The sequence below is a fragment of the Pinus tabuliformis genome, chromosome X (genome assembly GCF_031772625.1).
Source record: "Pinus tabuliformis cultivar Carrire ecotype Pingquan chromosome X, CPIR1, whole genome shotgun sequence".
In the NCBI taxonomy this organism is placed as follows: Eukaryota; Viridiplantae; Streptophyta; class Pinopsida; order Pinales; family Pinaceae; genus Pinus; species Pinus tabuliformis.
The window spans coordinates 854,780,953-854,803,198 of NC_142308.1; positions in this window are offsets into that span (position 1 = coordinate 854,780,953).

Consider the following 22,246-nt stretch of genomic DNA (forward strand, 5'->3'; position numbering starts at 1 on the left):
CCATGGAGAATCTCCTGAGTATCTCGTTGGCATACTTTCCATGATATACAAACAAATTGCCATCTCCCTGGCATACCTCCATGCCAAGAAAGTAATGAATGAGCCCCATGTCCTTCATCTCAAACTCTCTTGCAAGGTCCTCCTTGCAAGATTTGATGAGCTTCTCATCACCTGTCAGTATAAGATCATCTACATAAAGTACAATGATCAATAACTTACCTTCCACCACTATGTGATACAGGTTCGCATCCTCTTCACTCTTTGTGAATACCAACCTAGTGAAGTAGTTATCTATCCTGTTGTTCCAAGCATGGGGTGCTTGCTTCAACCCATATAACACTCGCTTGAGTTGGCACACATGCGACTCATAGTCCAAAATTTCAAAACCTTTGGTTTGCTCTATGTACACCTCTTCCTCAATCATGCCATTGAAGAAGGTAGTCTTCACATTCATCTGATGGATCTTACAACCCATCTATGCTGATAGTGCCAAAATATATCTTATTGATGAGCACCTTACAATAGGATAAAAGGTCTCATCATTATCAATCCCCTCTATCTGTGAAAATCCATGGGCCACAAATCTAGCCTTATGCTTATCCACACTACCATCTGCAGCTTTCTTTACCTTGTAAAGCCAATGAGATCTCACAATTGACTTGTCCTCTAGTCTCGGGACCACATCCCTAACACTATTTCAAACTATGAAGTCATACTCCTCCACCATTGTATCAACCCAAATTGGTTACTGCACTGCTTCCTGAAAGGAATACAGATTTTTCTCAACACATGCACCTATAAGTGCCATGTATCTAGTGTACCTATTTGGTGACCTCCTCTATCTATACTGAGAAGTGGGTGTTCCCACATTCTCTCGTGCATCATCCAACAATCTATCAGCCTCTCTAGTGCTCTTTCTTCCCTCTCTAGAAGACTCTACTTGAGTGGATGTATCCACTCTCTAAAAATTTGCATATGGCTGCTCGACATCAATCTAAGGCCCCTCAACCTTAGGAACTAAAACATCCTCATCCAAATGTGGCTCAAGCTCCCTCTCAAGGGATACTCGCATGGCCTTCTCCTCATCGAACTTGATATCCCTGCGAACCATTGTCTTCTGACTGGTTGGCATGTACACCGGATAATTTTGGGGTGTATCAGTGTACCCCACAAATATCCCCAACTCTGTTGTTGGCTCAAGATTCTTCCGTGCATCTTCGGTCACATGGAAATAAATCAATGACCCAAAAATCCTGAAGTGACCAATAACTGGCCTCTTACCAGAATAATCCTCCTCTGGTGTCTTCATCTCAAGTATCTGATGTGGGCTACGGTTATGAACATAAATTATTGTATTGCATGCCTCAACCCACAAGTGTAGTGGTAGGCACTGATCATGCAACATCACCCTTCCGGCCCCTAGTATGCTCTTGTTCTTCCTCTTAGTAATCCCATTTTGTTGAGGGTTATGGGGTACCATCAACTCTCGTTTAATCCCTTCTGCTACACAAAAATTCTTAAACTCATTGGAGAAATACTCACCACCATTATCACTCTGTAGGGATTTAACCTTCTTACCAGACTCTTTCTCTACCAATGCTTTGAACTCACAAACTTTGTGAAAGTTTGATCCTTTTTATACATAAAAAATACCCATCATTTATGAGAATGGTCATCAACAAATATAACATAATACTTGTGTTTGGTCATGGATTCTATCAAGAATGGTCCACACACTTCTAAATGGACTCTCTCTAGAATAGACTCTACTGGATTGTCTCTGTCTCCAAAGGAAGACTTGGTGTATTTTCCCAAAGTACAACCCTTGCGTGTATCAACTTGCTCAAGAGTACCTTTGGGAAGACCAGTAGAGATTTGCTACAATACCTTCAAAGCACCATGATGCAAGTGGCCCAATCGCCTGTGCCACAACTCGTCAATGTCTTAGCTCAACATCTTTTTTTCTTTTGAACTCAAAGCAACACAATCCTCTACCTCTATCTTATAGAGATTTTTAACTCGAATCCCTATCTTCTTTACTTTACCCATGGATATGTGTTGAAGGAATGCCTTTTTTTTCGAAAATATCACATCATAGCCTCTATCCTCAAGCATGGAAACAAATACCAAGTTCTTCATTGGTCCGGGTACATGCATAACATTATTCAAGGTGAGTGGAGCCGCATGCTCCCTTTCAAAATTAATAGTTCCAACACCAGTAACACTATACTTATCATCATCACCCATCTCGATATGCACCTTGAGATCTTTCACCTCTAGTTCACTAAATAACTCTTTGTCACTAGTCATGTGGAAAGAAGCTCCAATGTCTAAGTACCAGACACTTCCCATCATTGAAGACACCATGCATGCAATGAGGGAAAGTCCAATTCGAATTGGGAGGCCAAAGCATCACCCACTGCTCCTCTTGAGGAGTTCTCCTTGGACTTCTTCAATGGATAATTTGTAGCAAAGTGTCCTATCTTGTGACAATGAAAGCATTTAACTTTGTTCATGTCCTTCTTCTCACCTCCATGATAAGAATTTGATTTGGAATGGGAAATTTTCCCTTTCCCCTTCCTCACATTAATCACTAAGGCATAGTTCTCTTCATCATAGTCTTTTTTGAAGAGCCATCCTTAGTGTTCTTCTTGATCTCATCCTGCATCAAATCCAACCTTAGTCGTTCCCAATCTAGCAGCTTCTCCCAACCATTGATAGAGTCCTGATAACTATGCAACTATTTGGGAGTCCAAGAAGAGAAAGAATCACCATATTCTCCTCGGAAACCATGACTCCAACACTTCCAAGTTCATCCTAACATTGAGTGAACTTGGTCAAGTACTTTGGAATCGTCTCGCCTTTCTCCATCTTGATTTTACGAAGTTTATCCTTAGGTACCAACTTCTTTTGATCACTTCTATTCTGATACAAGTCTGCCAATGTTTTCCACATAGCATGCAGGGTTTCCTTTCCATGGAGACTCGAGAGAATATGATCTCGAACTCCCTCAAGGATTATCCACCTTGCCTTTTCCACAAACTTCTTCCACTTGGCCAAGTTCTGTGCATCAGTAGCTGCTGGCTTGGGGACTTCTTGATCAATGAATTCCTTGAAGCCATTATCTTCTATCACAACCTCCATCCTATCCCTCTAGGCTATAAAATTTGAGATTCCTTCCAAGGCATACTTAAGCCTCAACTTGTGGAACATCATCTGTTGATCCTGAAGTATGTATGCAAATTTGACTTTCACCTGTAACTCAAAAACTAAAAACTTCGAAATCTCCTATAGAGAGCTGATTTTAGATCAACGATATCTCCCTCATCCGAACTCCGATTCGGTCGATTTTGGTTTTGAATTTGGCTATCTTTTCCAAAGGAATTAAGATATGCAATTTTTTTATGAAAATGTTTCACATAAATTCTTAGATCTTCTTTGCAAACTCTCGACCCAAAAAAAATCTTGCTCTGATACCATGTAGAAAATCCTGTAGATTCACAAGCTAATGCAATTTGCTAAAACAAGAGATAAGAATCTACTTCTACTCTTTATAGTGGAATCCCATAAACATCGAGCAAACAATAATCAATATAGGAAGAGAATCAAAGGCACATAATACAGTACATATCCGGGGAAAGCCACAACTCAAAACCCCACTATCTATTTTGTATTAGTCCAGAAAATCAAGATGAAATTAAAATGCTTGTTCTCTCTAGAACAATCCCAACACTCTGCAAATTCAATCTCCAACTCATAAGCAAGCTCAAGGCCAAAGCTTAGCCTCTTCACAAGCTCTCCAAGTTTTTATTCCAATGTGTAATTCCTATGAAGGATACCTTGTATTTAAAGGGAAATAATGCCTCTAAAAATAGTGCAATCCCTCAAGGATCAGTTCTTGAATGCATGCACTATCAGTGCAACTCAGAAAAATCTAAAACCAATAGTACACTGTCCCTGCACTCTAGTCTCAATTGGGTCTTTCTCAGAATTGACATGCATGAGTTTCTAATGAGTAAATATTCAGTTAACTAGAGTAGCACTAGTGAAGTTCATTAGTGTCACCACTAACTGTTAACTCACTATTAGTTCTCTCAATCAGTTTGAGAACTAATTTAACTAATCTGACTGATGAAACTGATTCTTCTATTTTACAACTCACAATTAACTCACACTAGACTCCTACAAAGTAGGGAGAACATATATATGACTTCCAAAAGACTTCCAACTTGAATTTACTAAGTTAAGTAAGTTTAATAAACTTAATTTAACTATTTTAAGTTGCTATGAGAATAGAATTCGAATTTAATTCACAGTTTAATTCAAGGACAAATTAAATCGGAATTTCTTGTTGCCATTTCTCAACACTTGCCACGTGTAGAAAAAACCAGAAAACTTTTAGAAGTTAGAAATTTGACTGATCTAGGGTTAGAATGCTAGTAAAAAACATTAAGAGACTGAAAAAAGGAAAACCATAAGCTTAAAACTTAATGTCACCCATGTTTCTAAATCAAAATTAAAAATGCAATGGCATCGCCATCTGTTTTGAGGAGTTCTTCTAGAAGGTGTATGAAAATAAACCAATTTAGACTATGGATGACAAACAACCCTAACAATAAAAATGGTTGTTAAATAGTGTGGATCTGCAACAAATGATAGAAACAAAACCTGCCAAAGCCCTGATCTATGCAACAAAAATAGTTAAACAACAAAATGGAATAAGAAAATAAGCGCAAGTAACTCCAATAATCCAATGGAAACTAGATATATAAAGAATATATTTTATTAGATGATACCTGTGAAGGGGACAATAATGTTACCAGTCCCCCTCTATGGGATGGGTTCTTTGCTATTCTTAATGTCTTCATCTTATGTAGAGTCTCTCTCCTCTATAATGTGTAAAACCCAACAAACAAAATGTTTGAGCTCAATGAGAACTCAAATGGAAAAGAAAATGGTGTGCGACAATGATAATAATCAAAGCTGCAACAATGAGTGCAACAATGAAAATGATCGAAAGTGAAGAATGAATGTAAAACCCTCCAATTTATAGAAAAATATTAGGTTATCCTCGAATAATGGGAAATAATAAAATATTGTTGAATTTAGGCTTCTGTGATCCATACCAAGTTTATTGAGAAGAGTTTTCGGCGAAAATCACATCATAATTCATTTGTCGATGCATTTCAAACCAACAAGTGTGGTTCATCGTCAGGACAAGTTGAAGAACCAGACCATGGCTACAGGTTAAATAGAGAGAGAAGATCATTCAACGACTACATTTGACCAGGAAACAACTACATTGGACTGGGCAACTAGACTAGACCAAGAGATAAGGAAAGGGAAATATAATTAGTTAATTGATAATTAGTTAGATTATTATATTTATTTCCATTTGTGACTAAATGTAACCACTTGTATTTAACTAAATTGAGTATAAATTAAGAACTAATTAATAGACTTTTTATTATTATAAACTATATAAAAACTTATATTATTATTATATGAAATATTAAGAAAAATTAATAAACGTTTATTGATTAGATAACCTAATTAGTTAGCTAAATATTTGACTTAATTCTAAATTTAATGAATTTAGCTATATTAAATGTGTATCAATTTCTACTCACTTAAAACTAATTAGAATATAAATTAAAGTCCATGAAGAATTATGGAAAAAATATAACTATTTTCAATTAGTTAGTTAATTCGATTATTAATTTTGTTTATTTATATTTATTTACTAAAGGTATAACGGATTAATTAGTTTCTCTCTTTATAATTCTTTCATCTATGTTAAGGTATAAAAACTATTTATTTAAAAATTATGTTAAATAATTCAGGCGTAAAAATGTTTTGAACCTACTTAAATAAAAACATCTTATTCCAAATTTTAAGCTAGAAAAAATCTAAGTGAACAAATTAAGATTAAAATAATTTAATAAAATATTGAATAAAAATCAAAGAGAAGAAAAGGAATAAAATGGAAAAATAAACAATCCAGAAGACGAGGGGGAAAAGGACCAGAGAAGACCACAATAAAAAGAACAACACAAGGGGGGGGAGGGGGGGTGCAGGTGTGCGGCGGTTGTAGCTAGGATGAAAGGGCAAGGATCCAACAACTGCTAATTTTCCAGCCGTCATCCCTATTGAGATTTCTCAACCTTTTTTCAATTTCTATGGCCTCCCATCTGTAGCTCCCTTAGATCGTTAAAAGGCCCTGTTGACTCCAAGGACATGAAAGGTGTCTATGTTATTCCTTGTTCCTATGGGACCCCCTATGTTGGTGAGACTGGGTGCTCTATTAATCAGAGGATTCATGAACACTCAGCCGACATAAAACATGGGAGGACCCAATCTTCAACCCTGGCAGAACACACAGAGAAGAATAAGCATCACATATGTATTGAGGAGACTTGTGTTATTGTGAAGATTGTGCCTTTTCATCACCAGAAGTTTAGGGGGGAAATTAGCAGTTGTTGGATCCATGCCCTTTAATCCTAGTTGCCCCACCCCCGCTCCCACCACCCCCACCCCTTGTGTTGTTATTTTTATTATGGTCTTCTTTGGTCCTTTCCCCCTCGTCTTCTAGATTGTTTGTTTTTCCATTTTTTTTCCTTTTCTTCTCTTTGATTTTTATTCAATATTTTATTAAATTATTTTAATCTTAATTGTTCACTTACATTTTTTCTAGCTTAAAATTAGGAATCAGATGTTTCTATTTAGATAGGTTCTAAAAATATTTATGCCTTAATTATCTAACATAATATATAAATAAATCATTTTTATACCTAAACATAGATGAAAGAATCATAAAGAGAGAAACTAACTAATCCGGTTATACCTTTAGTAAATAAATATAAATCAATAAAATTAATAATCGAATTAACTAACTAATTGAAAATAGTTATATTCTTTCCATAATTCTTCATTGACTTAAAGTTATATTCTAATTAGTTTTAAGTGAGTAGAAATTTCTACATATTTAATATAGTTAAATTCATTAAATTTAGAATTAAGTCAAATATTTAACTAACTAATTAGGTTATCTAATTAATAAACATTTATTATTTTTTCTTAATATTTCATATAATAATAATAATATAAGTTTTTATATACTTTATAATAATAAAAAGTCTATTAATTAGCTCTTAGTTTATACTCAATTTAGTTAAATACAGGTGGTTGCATTTAATCACAAATGGAAATAAATATAACAAACTAACTAACTAATTAATTAACTAATTATATTTCCCTTTCTCTATCTCTTGGTCCAGTCCAGTTGCCTAGTTCAATGTAGTCGTTTCGTGGTCAAATGTAGCCATTGAATGATCTGCTCTCTCTATTTAACATGCAGCCATGATCTGGTTCTTCAATTTGTCTTGATGATGAACCACACTTGTTGGTTCAAAACGCGTCGACAAATGAATTATGATGTGATTTTCGCTGAAAACTTTTCTTGATAAAATATTATTAACCAAATTCTAGAATTAACAATTTCGAATATTTAATTAAATTTGGTTGGAGGGAAAAATTATTTAAATTGATTAAATACTTTTATTTAGAAAATAAATAAATAAATGATTTATTTACCATCTCAAGAAATATGGTTAGGGAATAATAAATAAATAATGTTTTATTTAAGTATTCCTAGGGGATTTAGTCAATCTTGACAAGGAATAACAACTAATTAGTGGTTAATTAATTATTCGTAGAGAAAAATAAGACAAGTAATGATTTATTTATTTATTTCTCATAACAGGGTCAAATATGACAAGGAATATTAGTTAATCAATGGTTTAATTAATTATTCCTAGAAGAGAATTAAATAAATAATGATTTATTTAATTATTTTTCATGGGTTTAACCATAAATAACTTAACAAATGTGGTTTATTAAGTAATTTCTTATAGTGAAAGCAATTTTACTATGGTAAAATTGGCCATACATGGTGTACTTCGATCCATCTACTAAGTTATGGCTAGATGATCAAATTTTTGGTGATAACGGTCTCTTGAACCCGAAAAGGTAGAAAAAAATATTCAAGAAAACTCTTAGCCATGTTCGACTAAGTTATTCCTTTTTCATATAATAGTCTAACTCATTTCGGAAAAGGGTTAAACTTATACTAAGTAGATGTCATTTCATTTACTTTAACGAGTTCGAAACAACAAATACTTTGAAATCTTTTAATTTTTCAAGAGTCAGAAAGAGCTTAAAGATGACTCGAGAGGGTCGCTTTTTAATTTATTTTTTATGAGTCCAAAAAAGTGATAAAAGAAAACTCATTGAATCAGCCAAGGTAAATCACTGTCACCAAGAACATATGACCTATCGCTGCACAAGGAAACACACATTAACGATTTTGAGGAAAAATATTAAAAAATGAGTGAAATATGGCCTAATTTGGTAAGAATATTATTTAAAACTTATAAATAGGGCATAAAGTAGGTTATTTTTACCATTTTACCAATTTTCATTTGTGAGAGCATTTTTACCTCGATCTTTAGGGAAGGAGCACAAACAATCCGGGACACCTTTTTCAAGCCGCTTGTTACAGGTAAGAGATCTGTCCCTTCCCTTCATTTTGGTAGTTATTTTATGCATTTTCATCCATAGGATAGGCTACAAGGAAGACTTATAATTCTTTTTATCATGGGTGACTAGCGCAGGTTTCACCCATCGAACTCACGTTTCTCACCCTGAGGTTAGTTAGGTACTAAAGTTGGTAGCGCGAGAAAATTCCTAAACAGATGCACTGGCACCGAGGTAAAAAATTTGAAGTGAAATATTCCATGTAAAATAGTTAATCTTGGATTTTCTCTCCATGGATGCTCATGAAATGTAGGTTTGTTGATTTTTTGTAGGATAACCAATCCAAAATTTTGATTTAATGGCAAGAGATGGGTCATGAAGTCGAAGACCATCGGGCTATGCAGGATCAATACTGTATTGATGCCCTACGAGCATGTGGATTTCTCAAGTTCTTCATGATTCCCGAGATTAGATTACAACCCGAGTTATTGCAGCACTTAATTAGTTGGTGGGATGTAGATCACCAACTATTCATGTTCGGGGATCAAGAGCTCGAAATAGAGGTCATCATCATTTATTTCATTGTTGGGTTGTCTAGAAAGGGATAATGAGTACAGTTTTCAGGATCATGCACTGGAGGAAAGAGCACAAATATGATCATTGTGAGGCATTGTCTAGGGGCCAAGAAAACTAACCGCAAGAAAATTAACATAAATAGCATTATTAACCTCCCATTGTGAACAATCCTACACACTATGGACCAAATAGATGGGGTGCAAGCATTGCATGAGGCAACAAAGTCTCATTTCCAGTATGCGATCAAGTGCCTAAATCCCATAATTTTCAATTGGTGCAAAGGTTTGTTGGTGTGCATGAAGCACCAACTAACCAAGTGCAAGTTAGGGAATATGAAACAATTTGGTATCGTATTTATTTTGGTGATGTTCATCCTAGAACATGTGCCATTGTTCCACTATTAGTGGTTGGAAGTGGATGCACCATTGCCCAAAGATCCATGATTACTTAGATGTGGAGAGTTGATGACGCGACAAGGGGGTGGTCAACATATGTAATTCCCTCCAACATTTTTTGGATGGTTTTGTCAGCAGCTAATCATGGTCAATGATTGGGCGTATACAAGAACACATTTCCAAGGAGATATAGATATTCCATTCCCTCTAGGGGCACAGTGGCCTGATTCAGGTAAAAAACTATTTTTGAATTCTTTATACTTTTTTTATGTGTACTGAGATTTGACTTATAATGTCATGTAGATGTTGGACCAGAGATACCTCCAAGGGTTTCTTCAATATCTAGGTGAGTGGCATGCCATATTAAGGAGGCTCCTCCATATGTGGAGGGAGTAGATCCTATTGTCAAGGTAGAGTGTAACCTAGAAGTTCTAAGCAGGGGGATTCCAGAGTATGTTGGAAATAATACTGAGAGGAGGGGTGAATCAGTATTATCAAGTTCTTTTAACAAATATTCCTTATTTACACTTTGAATTATTTTTTGCAAATCAGTACCATAAAATAATGAGCATGAACAAGAAAAACAGATAGTCACACCAAAGAACACCAGATATAAGGTGGAAACCCAATGTGGGTGAAAACCACCTGCTGCAATATGTCTCTATCTTCTTTCAAATTAGAAACTCCTTTTACAATGATTTTGTACTGGTGCAGTCCTTTACCAGTACGCAGGTTGCAACTTGCAGAGAGCTACAACTCTCTCTCGTTTTCCAGTCTCTCCTGGAAGGGAGCTACAACCCCCTACTTCTTTTCTTACAAGGACCACTTTTCATAAATTTTCAAACTGGATCCATAAACATCAAATGATCATCAAGTACATGTAAATTGCACAGTCAACTTCAGTAACCAGATCAACAATAACAGAACTAAACCCAGAACACCTTATCAACAGAAAAATTCAGTCAACAGAAGATCTTAAGACAGATACGCAGTTTTCCTTTCTCTGGCCTGCGTCGCTACGCACTTCACCTTCTGCTTCCCTGCGTATACCCACAGAGAGCCTTCTGCTGCACGGCGTACCCATGCACTGCTTCTTCAATCAAGCTGCGTATTGTTACTGTAGGTATGCACCCAGAGACACTATCGCGCCGCGTGCTGCTACTGAAGCCACGCACTCATAGATACTATCGCGCTGTGTACTTTTACTGGGCGTATGCACCTGAACCTCTGTCGCGCTGCGTACCCACGCAGTTCTGCTTCTTCTGCTCTGCGTACCCACGCAGCTCTCCTGTTTCTCCTCTACGTACCCACGCAGTTCTGCTTCTTCTGCTCTGCGTACCCACGCACTTGCACCGTTATTCACCTGCGTACTTCTGATTAGGGCCGAATTGGCAGTTCACCAGTGTGCCACAGTTAGTTGGATGCCCAAATCTGATCATGCGCTCGAGAGATCACCCTTCACAGATTCGCTTTCAACTTCACTTTCATATAGATCAATCTTTTAAGACAATAACCCAATATTTCAGATCTTAAGATATTCAATTTGCAAAGATACTTAGCCAAGTGATCTCCTTTGCTTTATATAGGCAAGCTCCTCCTAAAGTCATGGATCAATACCATAGATAACCAATACCAGGGGCCCAAAAACATGGGGCTCAATAATAATAATAATATAAAACAATACCACGGGCCAAAACCATAGAATCAAGAGCGGCGGACTAAATACCATGAGCCAAACATAGGAAACCCCACGTGAACGCCCTTCTCTGCCTTGAAGTAAGTGAAACTGGGGGTACGCATCTTCTGAACGGGTGACTTGTGTGTCTGGCCGCGGTTCCTTCACGGTGTACCTACGTGTACGCATCTTCTGAGCTGTTCTCCCACGTACTTCTTAATTTTCAACATTTTGAGAGCCTGATCAAAGCATTGCCACTTGAGGGTGTTGCCATCAAGTACAACATCCGTAACATAGAGCCATACCAGAATCATAATGCCAACAATCTCCCCCTTTGGACTTGATGGCAACCTCAAAATCTTCAGCTTCATTCTTCCCCTTTGACATCAAGGGCAAAGGGTTATGCTCCCCCTAAGAGCATGCTCCCCCTGAATATGAACCAGATCTGCAAAGAAGAACCATAATCCACCAAACACCATAAATGACCATGAAAGAGATAGAGACATATTGCAGCTATATTCAGACCAGCTTCCATGATCAACTTCTGTACATCTTTCATAATGCCAACAATGCATTATATGCTCCCCCTGAACCTGTGCCATTCAATCTTCAACCAATCAGCCACCCACCACATGTACGCATATACCCCAGATGAACCATGCGTACAACCATCAATCAGAAGAGATTCAACAATAAGATGATGCATCAACAACCCCCAGCTTTTGCCTGAGGTATTCAAAAGTCTCCCTGGGCAATGGTTTGGTGAGTATATCAGCAACTTGTTCCTTAGAAGGAACATACTCCAACTTGACCTTCTGTTCAAGCACTTGTTCTCGGAGAAAATGATACTTGATTGGTATGTGCTTGGTTTTTGAATGCATGACTGGGTTCTTTGAGATGCTGATTACACTTTTGTTATCACATAAGATGGAGATAGGTGGTGTACAAGTGATTTGAAAATCCTGCAAGGTTTTCATCATCCAAAGGAGTTGAGTGCAGCAAGATGCAGCAGCAACATATTCCGCTTCAGCTGTAGACAAGGCAATCGAACTCTGTTTCTTGCTGAACCAAGATACTAGTCTGGAACCCATAAAGAACGTACCACCACATGTGCTCTTCCTGTCATCCACGCTTCCGGCCCAATCTGCATCTGTATAAGCATGAAGTGTGAGATCTGTATCTCTAGGATACCATAAGCCATAATTTTGAGTCCCTTGAAGATATTTGAAAATTCTCTTCACTGCCTGAAGATGAGTTTCCTTCGGATTTGCCTAAAATCTTCCAACTATTCCAACTGCATGCATGATGTCCGGTCGGGTACCTGTCAAATAAAGTAAACTTCCAATCATAGATCTGTAGGTTGGTTGATGGACTGCTGCAGATTCATCATTTTCACTGAGGCTACATCCTGTGACCATGGGTGTACATACTGGTTTTGCATCTTCCATGCCATATTTCTTTAAAATCTGTTTGAGATACTTGGTTTGAGACAAAAAGATCCCTCCTTATTTTTGTTGGATTTGCAAACCAAGAAAATATGTCAGTTCTCCCAGCAAGTACATTTCGAATTCTTTCTGCATCACTAAGGCAAATCTTTGACTCATAGCTTCTTCATTGTTGCCAAAGATAATGTCATCTACATACACAACAAGTATTAGCAATTTGTCATTTTCAACTTTTATATAAAGATTGCTATCTGCTGATCCTTTTGAAAAACCTTGTTGATGAAGATATTTGTCCAAATGATAGTACCAAGCCCTTGGAGCTTGTTTGAGACCATAGAGAGCCTTTTTCAATCTGCATACAAGTTTTGGATCATTTCCAAGAATGAACCCATCTGGCTGCTCAATGTATACTTCTTCTTCCAAGTCTCCATTCAGAAAGGCTGATTTCACATCCATTTGAAATACTTTGAAGTTTTGAAAGCTTGAGAGAGCAAGGAACATTCGGATGGCCTCAAGTCTTGCAACAGGAGCAAAGGTTTCTTCAAAGTCTATTCCTTCTTGCTGCGCATACCCTTTACAAACAAGTATGGCCTTGTTTCTAATTACTTCTCCATTTTCATTCAATTTATTTTTGAAGACCCATTTTGTTCCAATAACATTCTTATCCTTTGGTCTAGGAACCAGCTCCCAAGTGTTGTTCTTTTCGATTTGCTCAAGTTCTTCATCCATTGCTTTCACCCAACATTCATCTTTGCATGCCTCTTTCACATTTTGTGGTTCAGTGGAGGAGAGTAATGCCAAATAGCTTGAAGCTTCTGCAACTGTTCTTCTTGTTTGTACACCTGCTTCTTTCTGCCCCACAATCTGAGATTCTGGATGATTCTTCTGAACATATTTGGATGGAGTCTTCTCTTCTATTCTTGTCTGCTCCTCTAGTTCTTCTTGAGGTTCTTCTTCTTCATCATTCTGTCTTTGAGGGTAGCCTTCATCTTCTTCGATGTCTTCATGATGTACTTGCCTAGGAATGTATCCCTTCTCATCAACCACTACATCAATGCTGTCAACAATTCTACCAAGTCTTTTATTGTAGCATTTGTATGCTTTGCTATGTGGAGAATAACCAAGAAGAATGCCTTCATCTGCTCTAGGTTCAAGTTTGCCAAGTTTCTCATCAGTATTCTTAATATAACATTTGCTCCCAAAGATTTTGAAGTGCTTTACTGAAGGAGTCTCACCACACCAGAGCTCATGAGGGGTTTGAGTGCTGTTCACTCGGACATTTGTTTTGTTGAGAATAACAACCGCAGCATGTGCAACTTCACCCCAGAAAGTTGCGGGAGTTCCCGACTCATCAAGCATAGCACGAGCCATTTGTTGGACTGTTCTGTTCATTCTTTCCACAACTCCATTTTTCTGAGGAGTTCTGGCTGTAGAGAATTCTCTTCTTATCCCATGTTCTTCACAGAAATTGAAAAATTCACTTGAGGTAAACTCCCCACCTCTGTCGGATCTGAGGCACTTAATTTTGTATCTTGATTCATTTTCAACCAAGGCTTTGAAGGATTTGAATTTTTCGAATGCTTCATCTTTGTGCTTCATAAGTCCTAACCAGACAAACCTGGAGAAATCGTCAATGAATAATATCAAGTATTCTTCTCCTCAAGGTGTCCTTTTCCTGAATGGACCACATGTATCTGTATGAACTAGCTCAAGAGGCATGCTAGCTGATCCTTCCTTCTCTGGAAAGTTAGTTCTGGTTTTCTTTCCAAACTGACATGATTTGCATATGGTGTTGTCTGGAATTTTGATATCTGGAAGATCACGAATTGCCTGATATCTGCATGCTTTCCTTATTTTTGAAAAGCTTAGATGCCCCAACCTCCGATGCCATAACCAGTGTTCATCATCCTTGCTTAGATAGCATTGTTGTTGTCCTTCTTCAAATATGTATAGATTATTTGGAGTTCTTTTACCTTTGATCACCGTTTTAACTGTATCAAGATCACGAACAAGACATCCATTTGTTCTAAATATCACCTCGGTTCCTTGATCACACATTTGGCTGACACTTAGAAGATTATGTTTCAATCCATCAACATACAAAACATTTCCAGCTCCAATACCATAACTAGTGTTCATCATCCTTGCTTAGATAGCATTGTTGTCCTTCTTCAAATATGTATAGATTATTTGGAGTTCATTTACCTTTGATCACCGTTTTACCTGTATCAAGATCACGAACAAGACATCCATTTGTTCTAAATATCACCTCGGTTCCTTGATCACGCATCTGGCTGTTTGTGGTTCCTTTATTCTCCATGTTTTGGTGTTGGAGGCTTGTTCCTTTGTCTGCTGAAACCTGCTCCTGCATTCAGAATCTTCATGACCAAAGTTATTGCAAATAGAACATTCAACTTCATTTTCAAGAGCCGAAAAGTTGTTATAGGTCCTTTTGTAATCCCGGTCATACTTCTTTGTTTTTGAGCTTCTCTAGTCATGATTGTTTTATATGCAACACATTGAGCTGCTTTGTGACCAAAGTTATGGCAAGAGAAACATTTTCCATTGAAGAAACTTCTGCGGTTATCAAATCTACTGGCCAAATGATTGTAATTTCTATTGTCATCCATTCTTGAACCAAATTGAGAAGATTTTACCTGTGGCTGGTTGTAGCTTTTGTTCACTCTTAAGACGGATTGCCCCTGATAGTATTTGTTTGCAATTCGTCCCTGCTTTACCTGATGGTCTCCATTATGCTTTTTCTCATTCCTTCTTGCTGCATCAAGATAACTTTTTGAGGTGGATGCTTGAGAAGTTTCTCCATTATAGCCCAGACCTGTCTTGTTTAGTGGAGAACGCTGTACATTGATAATCGCATCCAAGGTTTCAGATCCTTTGACAAACTTAAGATTAATAGCTTTTGTTTTCTCAATCTCTTTTCTAAGACCAACAATTTCACCTTCTAATTTTTCAAGATGTTTTTCCTTTTCATCAATTTGAAATTGTAGAGTATCAATGATCATATTCTTTTCTTCTATACATCTCTTGAGTCTAGTAATTTCTTCCTAAAGGCTATCCACATCTATAGCATCCATATAATCATCATCTTCAAATGCCATTAACAGTTTATAGTCATTACCTCGTTCATCTTCATCACTATTTGATAGACCATCACTATCTTCATGATGTAGTAGCTTTTCTTATTTGCACCCTGTTTCTTGTTCCATCTAGCAGGTTCCTTTCCTTTATCCTTATAAGGACATTTTGCAGCATAATGACCTACTCTTCCACAAGCAAAGCATTTAAAAGGTAACTTACCTCTGAACCTTCCAGAACCCCTTTGAAGATTTCTGACAAAATTTGATTCTTCTTCTTCTTCTTCTGGCACGTGACTTGCTTCATAATAATCTCCTTTGCCTGAAGCCTTGAAAGCAGCTTCTCTTCTGTCTGATGGACCTCCCTTTCTCATTTCATAAGAAGTTAGAATTCCGTGTAGCTGAGACATAGTAAGAATTCGTAGATTTTCCTTTTCTTCTATTGCAGACACTTTAGATTCAAACTTGGGGGACAATGATCTTAAAACTTTTTCAACCAGAATAGCCTCTTGTATTTCTTCACCCAAGTTTTTCATGCAATTAACAATCTCATCTACCCGAAGAAAATAGTTAGCCACACTTTCATCATTATACATCCTGAGATTCTCATATTGAATCCTGAGAATTTTAAGTTTAGCACGCTTTACCTGTTCATCTCCTTCGTAGCTCAAGACAATATTGTCCCATATTTCTTTTGCGGATTTATATTGCATAACCTTTACGAATTCTGTTTGAGATAAGCATCCCAGCAAAGTATTGACTGCTTTAGCAATTGTTTCATATTTCTTCTTTTCGGCCGTATCTGTAGGAGTAGCTGAAGGAAAAGTGTAGCCTGTATCTATGATATCCCAAACTTCTGTACCAAGAGATTGAAGATAGGCAGTAACTCTTACCTTCCAATAATTGAAGTTTGTCCCATCAAAGGTTGGTGGCTTGATTGATGCTTCCCTCTCGTAGTTGCTCATGATGAATGATCTTCCTTCAAGCGATCAAGCTTCTCCGAAGGACCTGCTCTGATACCAATTGTTGGAAATAATACTGAGAGGGGGGGTGAATCAGTATTATCAAGTTCTTTTAACAAATCTTCCTTATTTACACTTTGAATTATTTTTTGCAAATCAGTACCATAAAATAATGAGCATGAACAAGAAAAACAGATAGTCACACCAAAGAACACCAGATATAAGGTGGAAACCCAATGTGGGTGAAAACCACCTGCTGCAATATGTCTCTATCTTCTTTCAAATTAGAAACTCCTTTTACAATGATTTTGTATTGGTGCAGTCCTTTACCAGTACGCAGGTTACAACCTGCAGAGAGCTACAACTCTCTCTCGTTTTTCAGTCTCTCCTGGAAGGGAGCTACAACCCCCTACTTCTTTTCTTACAAGGACCACTTTTCATAAATTTTCAAACTGGGTCCATAAACACCAAATGATCATCAAGTACATGTAAATTGCACAGTCAACTGCAGTAACCAGATCAAAAATAATAGAACTAAACCCAGAACACCTTATCAACAGAAAAATTCAGTCAACAGAAGATCTTAAGACAGATACGTAGTTTTCCTTTCTCTGGCCTGCGTCGCTACGCACTTCACCTTCTGCTTCCCTGCGTATACCCGCAGAGAGCCTTCTGCTGCACGGCGTACCCACGCACTGCTTCTTCAATCGAGCTGCGTACTGTTATTGTAGGTACGCACCCAGAGACACTATCGCGCCGCGTGCTGCTACTGAAGCCACGCACTCATAGATACTATCGTGCTACGTACTTTTACTGGGCGTACGCACCTGAACCTCTGTCGCGCTGCGTACCCACGCAGTTCTCCTTCTTCTGCTCTGCGTACCCATGCAGCTCTCCTGTTTCTCCTCTGCGTACCCATGCAGTTCTGCTTCTTCTGCTCTGCGTACCCACGCACTTGCACCGTTATTCACCTACGTACTTCTGATTAGGGCCGAATTGGCAGTTCACCAGTGTGCCACAGTTAGTCGGATGCCCAGATCTGATCATGCGCTCGAGAGATCACCCTTCACAGATTCGCTTTCAACTTCACTTTCATATAGATCAAGCTTTTAAGACAATAACCCAATATTTCAGATCTTAAGATATTCAATTTGCAAAGATACTTAGCCAAGTGATCTCCTTTTCTTTATATAGGCAAGCTCCTCCTAAAGTCATGGATCAATACCATAGATAACCAATACCAAGGGCCCAAAAACATGGGGCTCAATAATAATAATAATATAAAACAATACCACGGGCCAAAACCATAGAATCAAGAACGGCGGGCTAAATACCACAAGCCAAACATAGGAAACCCCACGTGAACACGCTTCTCTGCCTTGAAGTAAGTGAAACTGGGGGTACGCATCTTTTGAACGGGTGACCTGCGTGTCTGGCCGCGGTTCCTTCACGGTGTACCTGCGTGTACGCATCTTCTGAGCTGTTCTCCTGCGTACTTCTTAATTTTCAACATTTTGAGAGCCTGATCAAAGCATTGCCACTTGAGGGTGTTGCCATCAAGTACAACATCTGTAACATAGAGCCATACCAGAATCATAATGCCAACAGAGTATTCCTTAATCGATGAGGTTCCATTATACTACCAAAGGCACACTGTATGGGTTTCCGCCAAACTGCATCGACCGCTGGGCTGAGTCATTAGGGTTGTCTCGTGCTATCATGAGCACCATGTAGGCGAATATCCAACTTCTAGTTTACTTTCTACACTATTGTATGCTTATAAAGCCATGTGTCTCAAAACACAATTTTTGTTATTTTGATGTAGTAAACTCTTTTTCAAACACTCGCTATCTATATATATATATATATATATATATATAGGCATGTTTTCCCATTAACCATATCTGATAAGTGATGTTTTATGATTTACAAGTTTCACAATTGTCTAGCACATAACTAGCCAATGCATCTATTAATGTGTTCATGTGTCTTGGAATGTGATGATAAGTAGTAAAATCAAATCCCTGCTCCAATAAACAAACTCACAAATACATTCTCAAAATTTGAGGGTTTCTAACTGAATATTGTCCATTAAGTTATATCATAATGAGTTGTGAATCAAGTTTTACGATTAACTCTCTAATGCTAAGAGAAATAGTTTCTGACAAAAGCTCGATCACTGAACTATATTCGACAATGTTATTAGTCATTTGACCTAAAAATATACCTTGTAAATTCACTAACTCACCACTAGGGTCATAGATTTCCCATGCAGCGGAAGATTGATTATGCAGTGGAAGATTGATTTCATGTACTACGACAAGCAGCATTAGCAAAACTAACGTAATGGTTGGATGACATTTGTAAACCAAGTAGAGCACAAGGTAAGTAGAGGAAAATGTTTGCAAAAGAAAACTAACACATCAAAACCACACTACACACTAATGAAAACACACTAATGTACATAAGTATTTACACGGATAATCATGCATAATACTTCTTTAGGTAAAGCCCATTTCGAGGCTCATCCAAAGAATTTCCTTCATAGTCTACTAACTCATAGGAATATTTTTGTAAATCTCGTTTTACAATGTAACGCCCATGCCACATTGGTTCCAATTTCCCAGCTCCCAATTTGTTATTGGCCTGACCATAAAGTAAGACCAAGTCACCCTCAGCAAAAATGCGGGGAGAAACAGTTATGTCTTATTGAGATTTAACTCGTTTCTTCTGGCTTCAATTACTGAAGTTGCGAAGCAACGAGTTTCATCAAGCCTTTCAAGGTAAAGTAAACATTCCTCTTCATGTGAGGTATCAAGGAGTAATTCGAGGACTAGTTTAAATGAAGAAATTTCACACTCAATTGGAAGAGTTGCCTCCAGAACATACACCAACTGAAAGGGTGTAAATCTACTGGCAGTCTTAGTTGCGGTTCGGTAAGCCCAAAGAGCTGAAAATAACAGAGGATGCCAATTTGATTTATGCATCCCAATGGTGCATTGAAGCATAGTAACCAATACTTTATTAACTGCTTCAACTTGGCCATTGGCTTGTGGATAGTAAGGGATTAAGTTGTCCTTACGCAAACCCAACCGAGAAATAAACTATGCCATCATGTAATTTTGAAAATGAGATCCATGATCATTAATGATGGCTTGAGGGACACCAAATCAAGCTATGACATGGTTGAAAATAAATTGAGCATTAGTTTTACCATCAGCATCACATGTGGGCATCGCCTCAGCCCATTTAGTGAAATAATGAACACTGACAATGATATAACTATGCCCCTCGGCCTAGTGAGGGTTACATGTCATGAAATCAATACCCCATTTAGCAAAGGGGTCGACGGTAATAACCGGGTGTAGGGGTGCAGGTGGGGTACACTATTTACAATTGTAAATCTGGAAGACATGACATTTTTGGATTGCTAAAATGAAAGCTGTTAAGATGGAAGGCCAAAAATAACCGACACGAAGGATTTTCTGAGCAGTAGCATACCCAGACATGTGACCACCACAAGCCCGAAAGTGGTAGTCATTGAGGACTCTCTTAGCTTCTTCAGGTGTTAAACATCTGCAAATGATAGAATCGACAACAACACGGTATAGAGTATCTCCAATGATTCAATATGATTGGGACTGATGTCGAATGCAATGATGTTAATAATTGGACAACTCTGATCGAAAATTTTGGGTTTGGAGATAAACAATAATATCCCCGTAGCATGGGTCAAGAGTGCTAATGAGAAAGAGAGTCTCATTAGGAATGAGCTCATCAAAAGCTGTAGATGTGGTTGCGGAGGGAAGGTCACAAATTAATTTAGCGAAAACCAGTGATTTCTTTGATTTGGTTGTAGCAAACTCCAAATAAAATTCTTGAAGGATAACAATCCATTTAGAATATTTCCCCCCCAACAATTGATGAGTTAGGATGTAAGTCATGGGGTTGTAATCGGAAATCACAATGGTTTTTCGCAAAAGAATATAGTGTCGAAAGCATTGAACAGTGGGAAAAATTGCTAAAGCAAGTTTCTTGACATGGGCATATCAAGTTTTGCTATCAATAAGATTTCAACTTAAGTAGTAGATCACGTGTTCGTTTCCATCATCATTGTCTTACACAAGTACCATGGAAATAATACTATCAGTTGCGGCCAAGTATAAGAAGTAATTGTGGTGATAGTTGGGAGGATGCAACAAAGGATCACTAATGAGAGTGTTCTTTAATGCATCGAAAGTTTTTTGAGTGATTTCATCCCAAATACATTGGATCCTCTTTCTCAGCAAATGAGTAAATCCCTTGGAAAGCTCAACATAATTGGGTAGAAAAGGACGAGGGAAATTAGCTTTTCCTTGCAAGATCTGCAATTGATGTAAATATGAAAGAGGGGGTAAATTCAAAACGGCCTCAACTTTGAGGGGGTCAATCCTGATTCCTTCCTTTGATACCACAAACCCTAGGAGATGACTAGATTCAACACAGAAGACACACTTATGTGGATTTAAACATATATTGTAGTGTTTGCAACGAACAAAAATCACTCATAGGTGGTTAGGATGATCATGACACTTAGCAAAATGAATCGGTAAGTCACCAAGATATGGTTGAATGATGTGTTGGATGTCCTGAAAAGCATAAGACATCGCTCTATGGAAGGTAGCTCCAACATTTTTCAGACCTAAAGGGAGTTTCTTGTAGGCAAAGTTTCCCCATGGACAGATAAAAGCAGTTTTGTGTTGATTGATAGGAAGAATGTTAATCTAGTTGTATCCATAAAAATCGTCCATAAAAAAAAATCTCACTCCCGACACACTCATCAATGATTTTATCATTAAAAGGAATTGGATAATTGTCTTTGGGACATTCCCAATTAATATCACAGTAATCAACACAAACACGAATAGTCCCTTGTTTTTTATTCACATGGAAAATGATTGAAACCCAATCTATCAATGGAATGGGGTAGATGAAACCAACCTTTAGAATTTTTTCAACCTCTCCCTTTAAAGCTTTTGCCTTTCTAGGGTGCACCTGATGAAGTCATTGACGAACAAGATTCACATCTGGATAAGTAGGAATTTCGTGCACAACTATACTCGGATCTATGCCAGGAATTTCTTCATATGACCAGGCAAAGACATCGCGGAATTCCTTAAAAAGGGAAGTGTAAATATTGATCTCATCGGGAGAACAAGAAAACCCGACATGGATGTTCTCGACAATTCCCGATTTAATAGAAATGTCGGTAGTCATGGTAGCAATGATGTTCCCCATGTTTCCCTCAGACAAAAATTCATGCACCAAGATGGGCATTTGAAGTGGATGGGTTAGTGTATGAGAAACAAAGGTATCCAGACATGATTAAATCTCTCCAAGGCTCGGGAGAAACAAGGAGCGATGATGAGCATCGTTACAGAGATTTTCCTCAAGAGACATAACCTTGGTGATACTCTTGTTAGTGGGAAATGTCTCGTTCAAGGGATATGGAGAATCTCAAGAACCAAGCCAAGGAGACTGTGAATATGCATCTAGATGCATAATAAGAGTAGTATGACTTTCA